Source organism: Astatotilapia calliptera, chromosome 16 (genome assembly GCF_964374335.1).
Source record: "Astatotilapia calliptera chromosome 16, fAstCal68.1, whole genome shotgun sequence".
Taxonomy (NCBI): Eukaryota; Metazoa; Chordata; class Actinopteri; order Cichliformes; family Cichlidae; genus Astatotilapia; species Astatotilapia calliptera.
In genome coordinates this window covers 13,910,791-13,925,867 of record NC_137437.1, presented here as the reverse complement: position 1 = coordinate 13,925,867, position 15,077 = coordinate 13,910,791, and the positions used below count along the sequence as shown (strand labels likewise).

General features: G+C 40.3%; 1 long non-coding RNA gene across 1 annotated transcript; it reads right to left on the bottom strand.

Moving 5' to 3' along the window:
* Nucleotides 1-14,396: 14,396 nt before the first annotated feature.
* LOC145421213 (uncharacterized) lies at nt 14,397-15,077 on the bottom strand. The gene is made up of 2 exons (XR_013902521.1): nt 14,953-15,077; nt 14,397-14,642 (listed from the first exon to the last, which is right to left on the bottom strand). It is a non-coding gene; the product is annotated as an uncharacterized LOC145421213 (long non-coding RNA).

Sequence of the window (15,077 nt, the reverse complement as noted above, 5' to 3'; positions counted from 1 at the left end):
GCATGTGCTTGCTGGGCATCTAAGTGAGACGCACTGAGGCCCTGCTGTCTTTTGGGACAGGGCAGCTCTACTTTGGACAAATTAATCTCCAGTAAAGATGACTTAGATCAACTTTGAAAAACACTAAGATGAAAACCCATAAAATGATTACGAACGGCGGCCAGAATGACAAGTATTATCAACAAAAATTAATCAGGTGCATCTTTTCATGAACTCAATTAATAATGTGCAACAACGGGGTCTTTTTTCCCTGGAATGAAAATTAATTAGCAGGGGAAGGTCACTCGGAGATGCTGACATCACTCATCAGGCCGCTGTGGCAGTTCTAATTATTTGTCTTCCAGGCTTGGCTGATCAAAAATTATTGCCATACCTGAGCAACATTTAGAAAAAAAGCTTTGTTTAAAGCGCTTTTAATTAGACCTGCTATTTGATTAATGCAGTGTAAGCGCTCAGGATCGGCCCTCTTATCAGCATTTCTGACAAGTTTGCTGGGTATTGTTGTGTGAAAGACGTTTTACTGACGCTAAGCGACTGTTTAGTATCTAATTCGTTCACTTTAGTTGCAATTAAAAAGCTATTTACTGCGAGAACACTTGTTGATGTTAATATAGATGTTGTAAACTTTGACAAAGCACTGTGTATCAATACTTGAAATATGGCATTAAGCGATAATATTAATAAACTACAATAATATGGATTAGATCAAAGAGTAGCTTCTGAAAAACTTGCAGCGTTACACTCAGTCATTTTGTTTTGCTGTGAATTGCGCAATGATTGCCCAGGTCGCTCTCTGCAGATCCTTCGAGAGAGCAAGTGTAGCTGCAAGGTCCTGCAATTTATTGTGTTTCAGTCAGACATAATTAATACGAGAAGACAAAGGTCACACACAGCCAGCACGATTACCTAACCCCCGCCTGATAACATATCTAGTCACCGCTGGCTCCCTCGGTCACGTACGGAGAGGACTAGAGTTGGGAAAAAGGCTTTATCGAGTTCTTGCGTTTTTTTCCGCAGACGAGTTTTCCCCTTACGTTGTTATCGTGTTGACTCGTCGTCTGAACTATCTTCAAGCCTTACTACATCAATTCACATTACCTGCAAATTAGCAAAGTTCTACTTTCAAGCTCTCAGTACATTTGATCCAAATAGACTCTAAATGCCATTTCTGTTCCTATTAACCTACGGATCGGTGTGGCAGATATTTTCATGAGGTTGCTGGGGAAAAAACATGAGGCTAATGGCTTGGTTGTGACAGCGCTATTCATGATGATTTATGATTCTGTGTTTAAGTTGATTACTCCACTGCTGACTCGGAATACTATTTCAATTAGTGCACTGAAGGTCACTCCACGAAATCCCTCCATAATCTATTCCTATTAACACTAATGCGCCGAGTATCCATATCTGTTCACCCTTGTTGATTCAAATCATCCCCACTCCTAACGGCCAGCTTGTTTACCAGTTTACTGGTTTGGACGTATCCTAGATGGTAATTTTCTCTCCTCCGTGTATCATTAATGTCTTCAGTCTTGACACATGGCTAGGAGGGACATCTCAATAGAGCTTGGGTGCATTTTTATGGCTTTTATTATTTCTAATTTGTTTTACAGATCAAGTGATATTTATGCTGAATGAAATTGATCCTGAAAGCCCTATAGGCAAACATGGTAATATTGTGAGGTTAGAAAGCAACAACGTCCTATTACTTGTCATCATGAGAACCAAAATAGCCGCGGCGTGATCAAAATTTTAGAGGTCTAAATTAATTTTACATCACTTTCATTCATACTCCCACTCACCCATGCAGAGGAGGAAATTAGCTACCTGTATTTAATCTAATATGTTCCCACTGTAAGCGCTGGTGGACATGTTAGACTTAATCATTTCGCACTGAATCAAAATGCTCACCAGACAGTGCTTAGCGATGAACAATGTATTAACTTTTAAAGACAAGGTCTCTGAGTTTACCTCCTGAAACAGCGGCCTACTTCATATAACACAGGATACATTACAAATAGAGTGATGTAGCTGGTCTGATTGCTCGTCTTTGTTTTAAAGCTACGTCTTTAATAAACGGATGAAGACCTATGATTAAAACGGTGAAAACTTTAAGGGTTCTTATCAGCCACAGCAGGCCCGTAGGCCCGAGGACAGGAAACATCCTTTTTTTTTTTTTGTGCGAGAAAGGTGAAAGTGCTGACATTGTCACCACTTGATGGGACTCTATCTAAGGGATAGGTGAAAACACTTGGGCACAGTGACATCAATTTTCAAGATGATTTAACTCCATGCTCCTGTGTTGGAGGAAAGAAACTTCAGAACCCTGATTTACCTCCGATGACAGCCACGCGGTCCCCGAAACAATGTTTCCAAGGCTACTAGCGAATGACGAGTGGTCACGTCTGTACAGCCGTCCCCATTGGTTTGATTTATGTGACCAGGATCCAATAAAAATGGCAATCAAATCAACCCAGCCACTTTACAGGTAGAGGGCTGTCTGATTGAGTTGTCGAAGGCATGGCTGAGGCTCAGAATGATTATGCTAGGAAACGGAGAGGGGTCCATCTCTTCGCGCCCAACAAGGACACCATACATCTCCCCATGCAGCTTTCCTACTCCACTGTGAAATGTATCCAAAATAACTGCACACCTACTGCTTGCCTGCCTCCTCTCTCTGAAGGTTATTTGTCGTCTGAAGGACTCTCCCTGTCAGAGTATGATGAATACCATGTACACAGACAAGAGCAGCGTCAGGTCCAGGATTAGCCGGAAAACTCACTGATCTGTGAATAACCTAAAAAAGAGGAGCTGAAGATTAGCAATGATGCTTTTAGGAATGATCCATCAAACTCAACTACCTCAGTCACTCAAATGAATCATCGCACTTGATTCTTTAACCCAGGCGAAGTACGAGTGACTGCCGCACTCCCTGCAGGTCACAGAGATCATTTTGAGGATGTTTATTAAATCAGTGCTATCAATTTTCTTACTGATCATCTTTTATCTGTCCTGTCCTTGGGGATGATTCAAGCACACAATGATGTTAAAGGTTGCGGTATTCAGCTTATGGCTTTCCCATTCAACCTCCAGAGTTCCGCCGGCAGTATTGAATTAGAGGCAATGCTGCAAGATAAAAACCGATACCTGAAATATCCCCCATATTTAGAGGGCTCACGTTAGCTCACTTCTGTTAACAGAGTTACTGTACAAAGGAGAGCAAAAAAGAGCAAACAATAATCATGTGAACTATTTACCTTGGCTTTGAACTAATGACAACTTAGGCAGGCCTGTTTACTGTGCATGAGGAAGCACACATTCAGGAAGTAAATTGGATCAAAGTACAAGCAGCTGCTTAAGTACTTACTCGCTTCGATAAGCAGAGTGAAATCACCATCATTGTTGCATTAGAGTGACTTGCCTCAGTCACCGGCAGGAAAGCAGGCAGGAAGAGGAGAGGGGAGCTGATAGTACCAGCTCCATGTGTCATGAAGGAGCTGCTGGCTAACAGCCAGCCCCAAAGAGAACAATTGAACATCACTGTAGAGTCTTTTTGTGTTGGAAACACAATCACCTTGTTGGAGAACAGAAAGCATTGTGCAACAGGTACAAACACATCCTCTAGAACAATAGGTAAACATGTGGAATTTAAAAAAAAGAAAAAAGAGCCCACACATTTCAAGATTTTTATTATGTTTTTCCTTTGTGGTCGTGATGGCAACATGAGTGTTATTTAACTCTTTAAAAACCAAAAACTCTGTCTACCTTGAACTTTAAAAGATACGATAAGCTTTCGATATTTTCTCTTTAGGGCGGCTGTAGAGAGGTAAAAACAAAAAACCCTCCAATCCAAGGCCAATTTGAAATGACATCATCTTATGTTTCCACTGAACTCTGAAGACCTTTCCTCTCCCGCGATGAGGACACAAGGAAAGTTCAAGGATTGAGCAAGTCAGTTGGACTAACATGCCACGGAACAGGAAATAGCCATTCATTGATTTTGTGTGTGTCCAGAAAGATCAATTTTATTCTTCCTTTGTTTTCAGACTACAATGCACTAAAGCTCCTGCAGCAGCAGGATGTTTTTCGTACAAGCACGGCCCAAATGAAGCTATAAATCAAGTGTTGGAGCAGAAACACATAATGTCATCCCCCATAGACCCCGCTATAGTACCACACCTCGAACTCCTTCTCCCTGCTTTCAATCCGTCTGTACAAACAGTCAGAGATCGTCCAACAGCTGCATTAATACGACTGCTGGATTAAAGAAAAGGTAGCGCGGTGGAGTTCTATTTCGAGAAGTTCATGTTAAGACCGCGTTGTTACATTCACTCCTTTATGAGGGTTCGACAGGCGGTTAGCTGATTAAGTGTGTGTGAATGTGCGCACAAGTGTGTGTGCCTAAACTGACACTTTAATTGTATTGCACTCCTGCTATCTGGTGCCGGAGTTAACTCGTAAAAGTGAAGTCTCAAGCAGATTCCCAGCATCTGCCTATTTAAGATTCATAGAAAAGACCATCCACCCCAATCAATATCTACTTGAGATTTAAGTTGCATTATGTGTCCCTTTCATAGGCATGATTTAAAACATCAGCACAAAGTATTCTTAATTTTATTGCCTGTCGTAAATTAAAATTAATGACGCTGACATCCACAATTAACAATGAAAAATGCAGATTCTTATAATTACTTTAGCAGTAATATTGTTTTCTAGCTCGGGCTCAAGGTGCTCCTCACACGCTCCTCAACATTCAGTAAAACACAAAAAGACAGCTTCATTACATTTTATTTGCTATAGGAAACCAAAAAAAGGGTCTAACAAAAATCCACAGCTCATTTGGGAATATCTCGCCATGCATAATTAAGCAAATTTGATTGGAATTAAGCATGACTTCTTTTGGTTGGGTTTTAATGAATGCAAATCAGGCATCTACATCCCTAAGATTAATTTCAGCCAATTAAAAAACAAAGCTTGTTGGAAAGTGTAAAAGTGTTCAAAGCAGGGCAGCAAAGCAGTTTCTCTCTCCCTCTCCCTTTCCCCCTCTCTCTCCTCATCTCATCTTCATAACTTGCACTCAGGAGAATCCCACCCCCCCACCCCCAACTTTGATCATTAGCATGAAGTTACAGGCAAACATTATGAATTCAAATGTGGCAGAAACGCACTGCCAAGATCTTCGTGCCTTTTTTAATCTCAAAGTTGCACCCCTTAATAGTTTTTTTCCCCTCCACAGTGATTGTTTGAGGACCGAGGCTTTAACGGTGACAGGACATTTAGGATTAGCATTTTTGAGAAAGTATACAAACACATGAACCTGAGCGTACTCAAATCTGAATTCATTTCTCGCCTGTGACGCGAAGGCACACTTTAGAGCATTAAATATGTCGTCGTCCTGGCTTTTGACAGCAAAAAATATGATAATTATTCTGCATTAGTGTGCCCACAATAATGTTGGCAGAACCTAAAATCAACCTTTATCAGCGCTCAAGAGCATTCAATCCATCTGACTTAAGCACTCAGGAGATCTCATTGTGGCATTTTCCATGTGAAAGCACCATTGCACACCAGACCAGTGACAAATAACACAGCTCACACCAATAATAAATGCCAGTGTCAAGCAGAGTCTGTGGCTTAGGTAGGTGTCATTATGACAGCCTCACACTACCCTTCATCTCAAATGTCTTCAAATGTTTTCTTCTCTTTCTATTTTTGCACCTACAACGTCACTGAGTACATCCTGATTATTTAGAGAGTTGCACGTAAACGCTAATGATTGAGTGTAAGCAGGCACCTTCGGGCTAATGCTAATCTGCCTGCACATTGCTCGGAGACAGGCGTGTACATTGATTTGATCTCTCACATCAAAAGACAAACAGCGGTGCAAGTCAGCACTTCCCCAGTCAATGTCATTCCTTGAAGTGATTCCCCCACACGTGCATCTTTATGGGCCTGGGGAGGAAGGGAGGGAATAGTGAATTAGGCAATCAGATCTATTGGCATTTCTTTAAAGGAGATTCATGGTGAGAGGAAAGGGGGAAAGTGAGGAAAAGTGTTTCCTCGTTCACCTGCTAGCCAGAGCCAGTTCTGAGAGGCTTGCTGTGTTTAGATTGCATTAATCCCTCTGTCTCTACCTGTTACAGAGCTTTCATTAATGTTGTCTTTTAACATCAAGTCTCCTGCAGAGTGGGGAATAAGTTGCGAGTGCTCAGAACTCTGCAGAAAGTTCAAAGCGCCACAAGAAACCCTTTATGTGTTCCCTTAATCATTCAAAAGCCCATCCTAGTATGCTACTTGTGTAGCTCTTCCATATGACGAGAAGAATTAATATTTGGCCTCTGATGCATTCTTTTTGAAAGAATAAAGGAATGTGAAGGAAAGCATTATCTATTCAAGGAGCGCAGGGAATACTCTGGCTGCGTCTCAGTTCTGTTGTAGCTGCTGCGTCTCATTTTGTCTGTGGCAGATCACAGGGCTGCAGACTGCTACATTTCTGAGGGAGAGTGGAGAGTGGGAAATTGTACTGTTTTATTAGAACCCTGTGGGAGAGTTTTGTAGAGGCAAGCATGTCATTGAGCCCATTTGCATCATGCCAGCAGTGAATAGATATCACAATATTGTGATACTTAGAATGTGATAGAAACACTCCCACTAAAGTGTGATGATTTTATTCTCGGAGTAAAAGCCCCTGGCGCAACTGCTCGTGATATTCTTCCACGCCGAGGCTCCAGATTCACCAACTTATATTTGGATCATCGCTTGAGTGCGGAAAATATAAGCCATAATAAGCATTATTTCACTTCCACGCTAATCAGTCGTCCTTTCACTTCTTTGTATTTCTTGTCTGTTCGTCGTCCCCTTCGTTAATGTATTAACTCTGACGCCTCTGGCTTCCCCCCCCCCCCTCTTTTTTTTCATTCAGTAAAGCCTCATTGCTATAGAGCTGGCCTTATGCTTACTTTATGCACCAAGGACCACACATTCAAGTTCACTAGAGCAGACCTACGTGCCTTTTGAAACATTTGGACCGCGTTATTATGAAAGTTTAGTGTTCATACATTTGTAACTGCAATTGCAACTCAGCCATCAGTGTAAAATTTGCCATTCTAAGTTTCCTGAATGCAGCGAGACACAGAGAGAGGGAAAATGTGTGTACCCTTTGTTTTCACACATAATAACACAACCGAGATTATTATTCAGGGGTTAAACCCAGTGAAAGGCTGATTCAGAGCTCTTGTTTCTGACTGTCCTACTAATAAAGAAAGAAGGAAAAAAACTAGAATAATTTGTATTAAGTATTTAAAAATGCCTTTTTTTTAAAGGCATTTTGATTAATTTTCCTTAAATTGCATTGAACTATTTAAAAAGAGGGTACTGTGAAAAAAAGTCTGTCTGATAGATGTAGGGATAAATTGTAAGGAGTGAAGAGATGTTACTAAGAGATGGGAAGCCCAAGGGACAAACAGGAGGACAATGCTGTCTCTTGGGAGAATTTTATGCTGCTGAAGTGAATTTGAATACATAAAGGAGAACTCGGGTAAGAAGAAAAGGGGGGTACAACATAGCCTGTGTTCTCCCGGTCCCTTGTGTGGGAAAAGAGGCAGATTAGCCTATGTGTTTCTTTTTTCCATTCTCTGCCTGGTCTCAACTACTAATTTAGCATTTTTTAGGTCTCCAATTGTGCCATGAGTACTTTAGCTCAAGAGCTGCATATTTAACCCCCACGGACCGTTTTTTTTTTTCTCAGATGTGTTGTTCCTTAGTGATAGTTCATTTCTTTCTAATCAGAGTATGCGCTTCTGCTAAGCAACTCTGCAAAAGGAATTATTGCACTAAAAGAGCTTCTACTAAATAAGTTACATATTTCTGCTAAGTTAGAGTTAGAGGGTTGCACTTTTGTCATATAATGACGCCTTATTATACCGTTTACACCCTGGTGATACATGCTAAATTGGAATATTTCCAGTCATTACTGCAGTAAACCCCCCCAAAAAACACCAGATTATACAATACACCAAGAATCAAAAAAGGAATGCCATGTATTCATATCAACACATTTCCCTGCTCAGGCAGGCAACGCCCCGCACATTCTCCCGTCTTAGTTTTCCTGTTTGGTCTGCCCTCTTTACTTTGCCCCTTATCTGAGCATCATTCATTCCTCCTCTGTGATCCTGCACTTGGCTGAGGTCTGTGTGGCTTGGCACCCACCCGTTCTTCCTCTACGCTACCAAAGACACTGATCGGCACCGTTCTTTGTTTTGGGCTAAAAGAAGAGGGATTGGAATTCGGGAGGCCATTAATTGTTAATATGCAGTAAACTCACCTGTTTGCGTTACACCTTTACTCTTACTTGCCTTGGTCCTGGCTCATCCACAGGGATCCAGTGGCCAATAAGCAACAATAATCTAACTTCTTAGTTGTGCCATAAATGCAAATTTCTAGAAACTACTATTGCTCTTAGTTGTTGGTATTTGTAATAAAACAAATATAATTCTGTACTCTATTAGAAACAAAGATTGTGCTTTTGTAGAACACAATCAGGTGAGTGCAATGTTTAATGTGATCATTTTGGGGCTAATGTTACAGTAGTACAAGTAAGCATGAACTGGAATTCACTTGATTTCTTCTATTCCTGTAGAGGTCACTGTTGTGTGGTGTCTTTGTGTCAGACTGGGATACTACCAGCAGTAGTAGCACCTTCCTTCATGAAGCCTCCACTAAGTACTGTGACATTGAAAGAGATCAAGAGAGCATAAGTAAGAGAAGGATTACAAAGTCAATTCTGTTTTCCAAGCCATAATGTCTACTACAAACAACATGATTTTAAAAGGGAAAAACTTATTCGATGCTTAATCTGTGCAGCGTTGAACAGTAATTATTTTTGGTGCCAGTATTAATCACGCTGTACCCGCAGTAAGTTAATTTGGACCAAATAAAGAATCTTATGTACATATGTCTGAAGGCATCTTAGAGTTGTAGGATTATTTCCTCTATGGAAGAAACACATTATGCTAATCACAAAATCCCAATATTTGTGTATCTGGGAGATGATTGTACCAAGCAATTATGTGCAGGATTTATTAGAGAGAACACAAATTAGATACTATGAATGAGTTCATCCCGAGCATTTGTATGTGCCATTTAACTCCCAAATCCATGTTTATTAAACTCCAATTGCACATATGAATCAACTCTTTGGCATTAATCATGAAGTACAAGGGCCCAGATGGTACAGTCTTAGCCAAGCTTGAATTAATACGAAAGGTTGAATCGCTGCTGCATCAAGCTTCTCTCAAGGACCTTTGAAGAATGACATGAATAATCATTGTTGTTGGATGCATAGTTTAAGTCGGCAGAACACGGTGACCTAATGCAAACTGAGAGATATTAAAGAACGTGGCGGTGCCATGCCAAGAGTTTCTGATGTATTGCATTTTGGATACTAAAAAGAGAAACGACTTCTCGTATTTACTCACAAAATACATTCTAATTATTATATCGCACACTGTAGAAGCACTGACCTACTCTGAAGTAAACACGTGGACAAAGAAGCACACTTACTGCTACAAATTGCCGATTATTTCCATGACTGATGGCTGTTGATGCTGCTGGACTGGCAAGCAGCTTCTATTTGGCTTGGCCTGCTCAGTGTAAGATGTATTGGTGTTCATGTTAATGACACAATGATTCAGTGTGAATACCGCCCTTAACTTATTGGGCATTAGCCAAACATGATTCCATTAAAAATGGTTTCTTCTCTATTACTACAAATGTTCAGCTGTGTAGTTTTAGCTTTATGAAGCTGTGGGAAATTAGGTAATTTTACACAAACCTAACCAAACCTCATCTTGCATTACACACAAAATAAGTGTAAGTTATATAATGTTTCCTCTCAAACTGCCTGCAGTTGTCTGTTACTTAAAAGACAATTGTATAATTTAACGTTTCTGTCCTATTGTTCATACTTTAAACATTGCACTGATAAGCTGGTTAGTATTTAATATACACTGCTTCATACTAGGACGTTACGCTGTAAGTTTGGAAAAATTACATATTAAATATAATATGTTTAATAAATCTTGGCCTGTATAAGAAGACTCTTCTGCCCACTGAGGAGCACACTTCAAAGTTTGACAGTTTCTTAATGTAAGATACAACTTAAAATGCTGTAATTTAATAAATAATGAGTGTTTGCTTTGATGCAACTGCACACAACAGCTTCAACATGACATTAGTAATAGTTTTAATCTCAGTTAATGCACAGCATTCATACATTTATAGTCCGTTTCTGCTCAACTGCTCATTACAGCAAATATCTGTTCTTATAAAAAATAATAGGATTTGCTGAAGTTCAGTCAATGTATCTGAATGGGGAAGAAAGGTAATGTAAGTGACTCTGAGTGTGGCGCGGTTGTTGGTGTGCAAGAAGCAGGTTGAATATTTCCAAAAACTGATGATCGCCTGGAATTTTCGTGTATGATCATCTCAGTGCGTGGTCCGAAAGAGAAGAAGGAAAAACACGCAGTCAGTGCTGGTTCTTTGGATAGAAACTCTTTGATGACAGCAGAGGTCAAAGAAGAATGGGTAGACGGCTTAGAGCTGATAGAAAGGCAACAATAAAAAGGTATGCAGAGAGGCTTCTCTGAATGCACAACACGTCAAAGCTTGAAGCAGATGGGCCACAGCAGCACAAGACCACACTGTGTGCCACTAATGTCAGCTAAGAAAAGGTAAATGAGGCTATGGTGGGCATGGTTTCAGCAAAATTGAATTAGACCGGACTGTAAAAGTGTTGCTGGTCTGATGAGCTGCACTTTCTCTGTGGAGCCATTCCACCTTGTACCATCAATTCAGGTTGGTGGTGATGTAGTAGTTTGTTTGTTTTTTGGCACACTTTGAGCCTGTTAGTACATCAATTATTTGCCACAGCCTGTCTGAGAACTGTTCCTGACCATGTCGAGCCCTTTGTGACCACAATGTGCCCATCGTCTGATGGTTATTTTCAGCAGCTGAGTCACGAGGGTCATTCATGTCATACTGTGTTCTTCAACATGACAATGAGTTCACTGTACTTAAATGGCCTCATTAGATCTCAATCTAGCAGAGCACCTTTGGGATTTGGTGGAACAGGAGAATCACATCACGAAGGTGCCGCCCACAAATCTGCAGCAGGAATGTTTCTGGGACTGTTTTTGAATCTATGCCACAAAGAATTAAGGAAGTTCTGGAGGTAGAAGTGGGATCCAAACCTGCAATAGTAAGCTATAAGGATTAGCCAATGAGGGTAAGCTTCTCCATGTATATCAAGTAAAGAAGAAGTAGCAGGAAAGTGGGGAGAATCAGTACAAAACAGAGCAACAAAGGGTCACGTGAAACAGGTGTTTAAATGCTTAAATGGCATATCTGTATAATGATAATATATGTAATGTCATTCTCTTTTTTTTCCACTATATGAACATTCCTCCTCCGGTTTGCTTTGGTGTCTCCCTTAATGTATTCCCGCTTAGCTGATTCCCTGATTCCTGATTCCAAAGGACATTGCATCTCATTTCTTGTCACTTGTCTCCTAAATTCCTAAAGGTACAATTAGCATTTTGTTTGACGAAATGTTGAAAGGTTCATAGATTGATATTTGCAAAAATGTAGCGGGGTGTTTTTTTCCAAATGCAAATTATGACATTTATTAACGTTTATTACGGATGCTCTGTTTATGGATTGTAAAACTCTGCATAGATTTAATGGGAATAAAGTAAAATTACAACGTTTAAATACAATCAGTGTGGCAAACCAGCAAGTGTGTAATTTAGTGTTGTGTGGCAATGAAATGTTTTACGGGCCTTGATTTATGTCCTGTGCATGGCATTTCTAATGAGAGAGACTAACATTGCAGTACGCCTGTGTTCCAGGAAACTACATTTACAGCAGATCTTTTTTCTCAAGAGTGTTTTTCCCCTGTGAAATAATGTCAGCACTTTCCCACCTTCAAAGTCCTTTTGTTTCCAGATCTATTAACAATTCTAATTGTACAGGAACACTTGTTAAGTAAGGCTGGTAAATAAAGCAGGAAACGCATTATTTCCTTTTAGTGCAGATTAAAGGTACAGCTATGCTGGGTTGAAGCACATTAATGAGGTTTTAAATAAAAATGCTGGCAGGGAATTTACACCGCTGACTGGTTTAACTGCAGTAAGCAGTTGATTTTCCTTGATGTTAAAGGGGAACATTATTTTACCCACTAATGAAAAATACATCTTTCCACTTTCCTATCTGTTAATTAACATGTTTGCGTTAAGGGAATTTCAAAAAGGGATACAATTGCTTTCGATCTGATTAAAGTAAGTGATACATAATAGAGAGGTTGTTTTCCTTGGGTCCTTCTGTTAATTGAATAGCTTTGTATGACTTGGAATGTTTTTCCTAGTCACAACAATTTGCTGGGACCTAGCTGCTCGGGATGCCCCTATCTTAATTACGGATCGCTTTCCAAATGTGGTTCAATTTCCTCAGCAGGACAGTTTCTGTTAACTGCTATTTTTAAGGCCAATAACAACGTCAAAGCTAGGGATGATTAAAGCAATTAAAGTTTCCCTTTGTTTTCCAAGCGCAGCGAGATAGGCCTGCCTGTTTGTACAACATTTATTAAACATTTACTAAATGGAATTGAATCTGTCATCGATGAAGTTTTCCGGGACAATTACCTTTTAGCATGGCAAACACTGTTTCACTCAGCTAACGTCTCTCAGCTTATGGCTGTGATTAGCCATTTGATTTCATCAAGCCAAACTAAAAATCCTCCAGCAGGAAGAGAGCGAGAGAGCGCGGGGTTTAAATATAATTTTACCATCGGAATTTCTCAATTAGCATACCACATTTTCTCCATTAGATAAACTGCCTTTAGAGAGCTGGCTGGTTTAATCTGTTTAATGTCCGTGTAAACTATAATCTCCTGATTCTAAAACGAAATCCCTTAAGGACATAATTCGCATACACTCTTCATAAGGCAGTTTTTGAAAGACATGATCGAGTGCGGCTTTTAAAGGGGGATTGAACGGCATGGGTTGTTATGCCTATCATGCTTTTCTTTTTCTCAGGCACACAGATTGTTCAAGTTGTAGTTTCATTTGCACGAATTTGGCTAATCGTTAGTTATTGTGCTTATACAAGCTTGTCCTTGCTCGATTCTCACTTACACACTGTATAGCTTCATGTGAGATTGTTCCAAGAGCGTAACGGTTTAGGTTATTCCTCAGCCGTCAGCTGAGTAACTCTTCTAGTATTGTGTAGTCTGGAGTCAGATGTTGCATTAAGTCACTTCTTGGCATTTCCTGCTCTGTGAAAGACAATTTGGAAGGGATACCTCAGTATGACTGCGGTGCAAACTGTAACCTCAGATTGAATTAAAGTGCAGGCATGTACACCACTGCCAACCACAGTGACGTAGAGCATGTAGATATAGAAATCAGAATTTGTTGTTATCCCGCTGAATGATGAGCAGAGAGAAATCTGAGTGTTTACATGCATATCATTGCTTTCCATCATACACTGCAGGCTGTATGAATTAGGGCCCGCAAACACAGCCTCATTCTCCTTGCATCACGCCAAGAGTCACTCCATTGATTACCCTTCTCCGCTCCCAGGAAATGGCTCATGCATCTCGTGTACATTATAACAAATGTTCTCTTTGCATTACAATTGAATTGTGATTGTTATGTTCAATCAATGGGGAAAGGTCACGGGATCGCTCCTGCCAGCGCTTTAATGGAGAAGTCGATGAGGATTCATTTTAATCACTGCGACTGTGGCAGAATGAGCACAACACTGAGAGACTGTCAATGGGCCGGTAATTACCGCTGTTTATACAGGTTTCTGCTTTAGCAATTTAGATATCCACAAATCTCTCTGTTTCTTGCACCCCAGTTATATTGGAAGCTGCGTGGCATCAAATGAAGCACTAGAGGATGTGGGCCGTGACTACTCTAATTGTGGTACTATTGGTGGGGCTGGTGCTTTGAAAATGAATTGAGCTCCATTTGCTCCTTTGAGCAGTTACATTACCAGAAAGCTGTTATTGCGCGAAGGAGCATTTCTATTAGCTCGGCTGAGTCCAAACAATTGGGTGAAGAGGTCGAAGACCGCGCATCTACAATACCCAAACTCTCAGCGCACGTCTGTCAAGGTTAAGTGTACACACAGCTTCTTGCACCAAATTACTTTGTTTCATATTGGCAGTGTTGTTGAAGAAAATTGCTGCAGGATAAAGAGACGAATTCAGTTCACCAAATCCTGGCCGATTGTGACGTTTTATCTTTCTTTTATGACTTTCAGAACTTTTCCGTTTGTTTCTTTTATATTTCACCACTTTGGTTAACAATACTGACTTTACCTTCGCTTTATAATTCAATTCAATTCAATTTTATTTATATAGCGCCAAATCACAACAAAAGTCGCCTCAAGGCGCTTCATAGATACAGAGAAAAACCCAACAATCATATGACCCCCTATGAGCAAGCACTTTGGCGACAGTAGGAAGGAAAAACTCCCTTTTAACAGGAAGAAACCTCCGGCAGAACCAGGCTCAGGGAGGGGCGGCCATCTGCTGCGACCGGTTGGGGTGAGAGAAGGAAGACGGGATAAAGGACATGCTGTGGAAGAGAGACAGAGGTTAATAACAGATATGATTCAATGCAGAGAGGTCTATTAACACATAGTGATTGAGAAAGGTGACTGGAAAGGAAAAACTCAATGCATCATGGCTTTATACATAAAAGAGAGGTCAAAATAAAATTCTTTAAGGAAATCGTGAAAAAAAGTTTAAAGAGTTTCTATGTCTGATATCTGAACGAGAGCAAAAAAGTTTCAATTTGCTCTCATATAAAACAGACAAAAAGTAACAAATGCACAGATGAGAGGAGCTGAGAAAGAGTTGTGCGTGAAAAATGTAGTAAGTAATACCTCATTTGCACTCCACTGACTGGTTAATGAATGAGCCATTGTAGGTCAAAGGATCATATTTTGCTCTGTAAATGAAAAGTAAGGGCTTCTGAACAAACACTCTCTGATAACTCAACAACTCGACA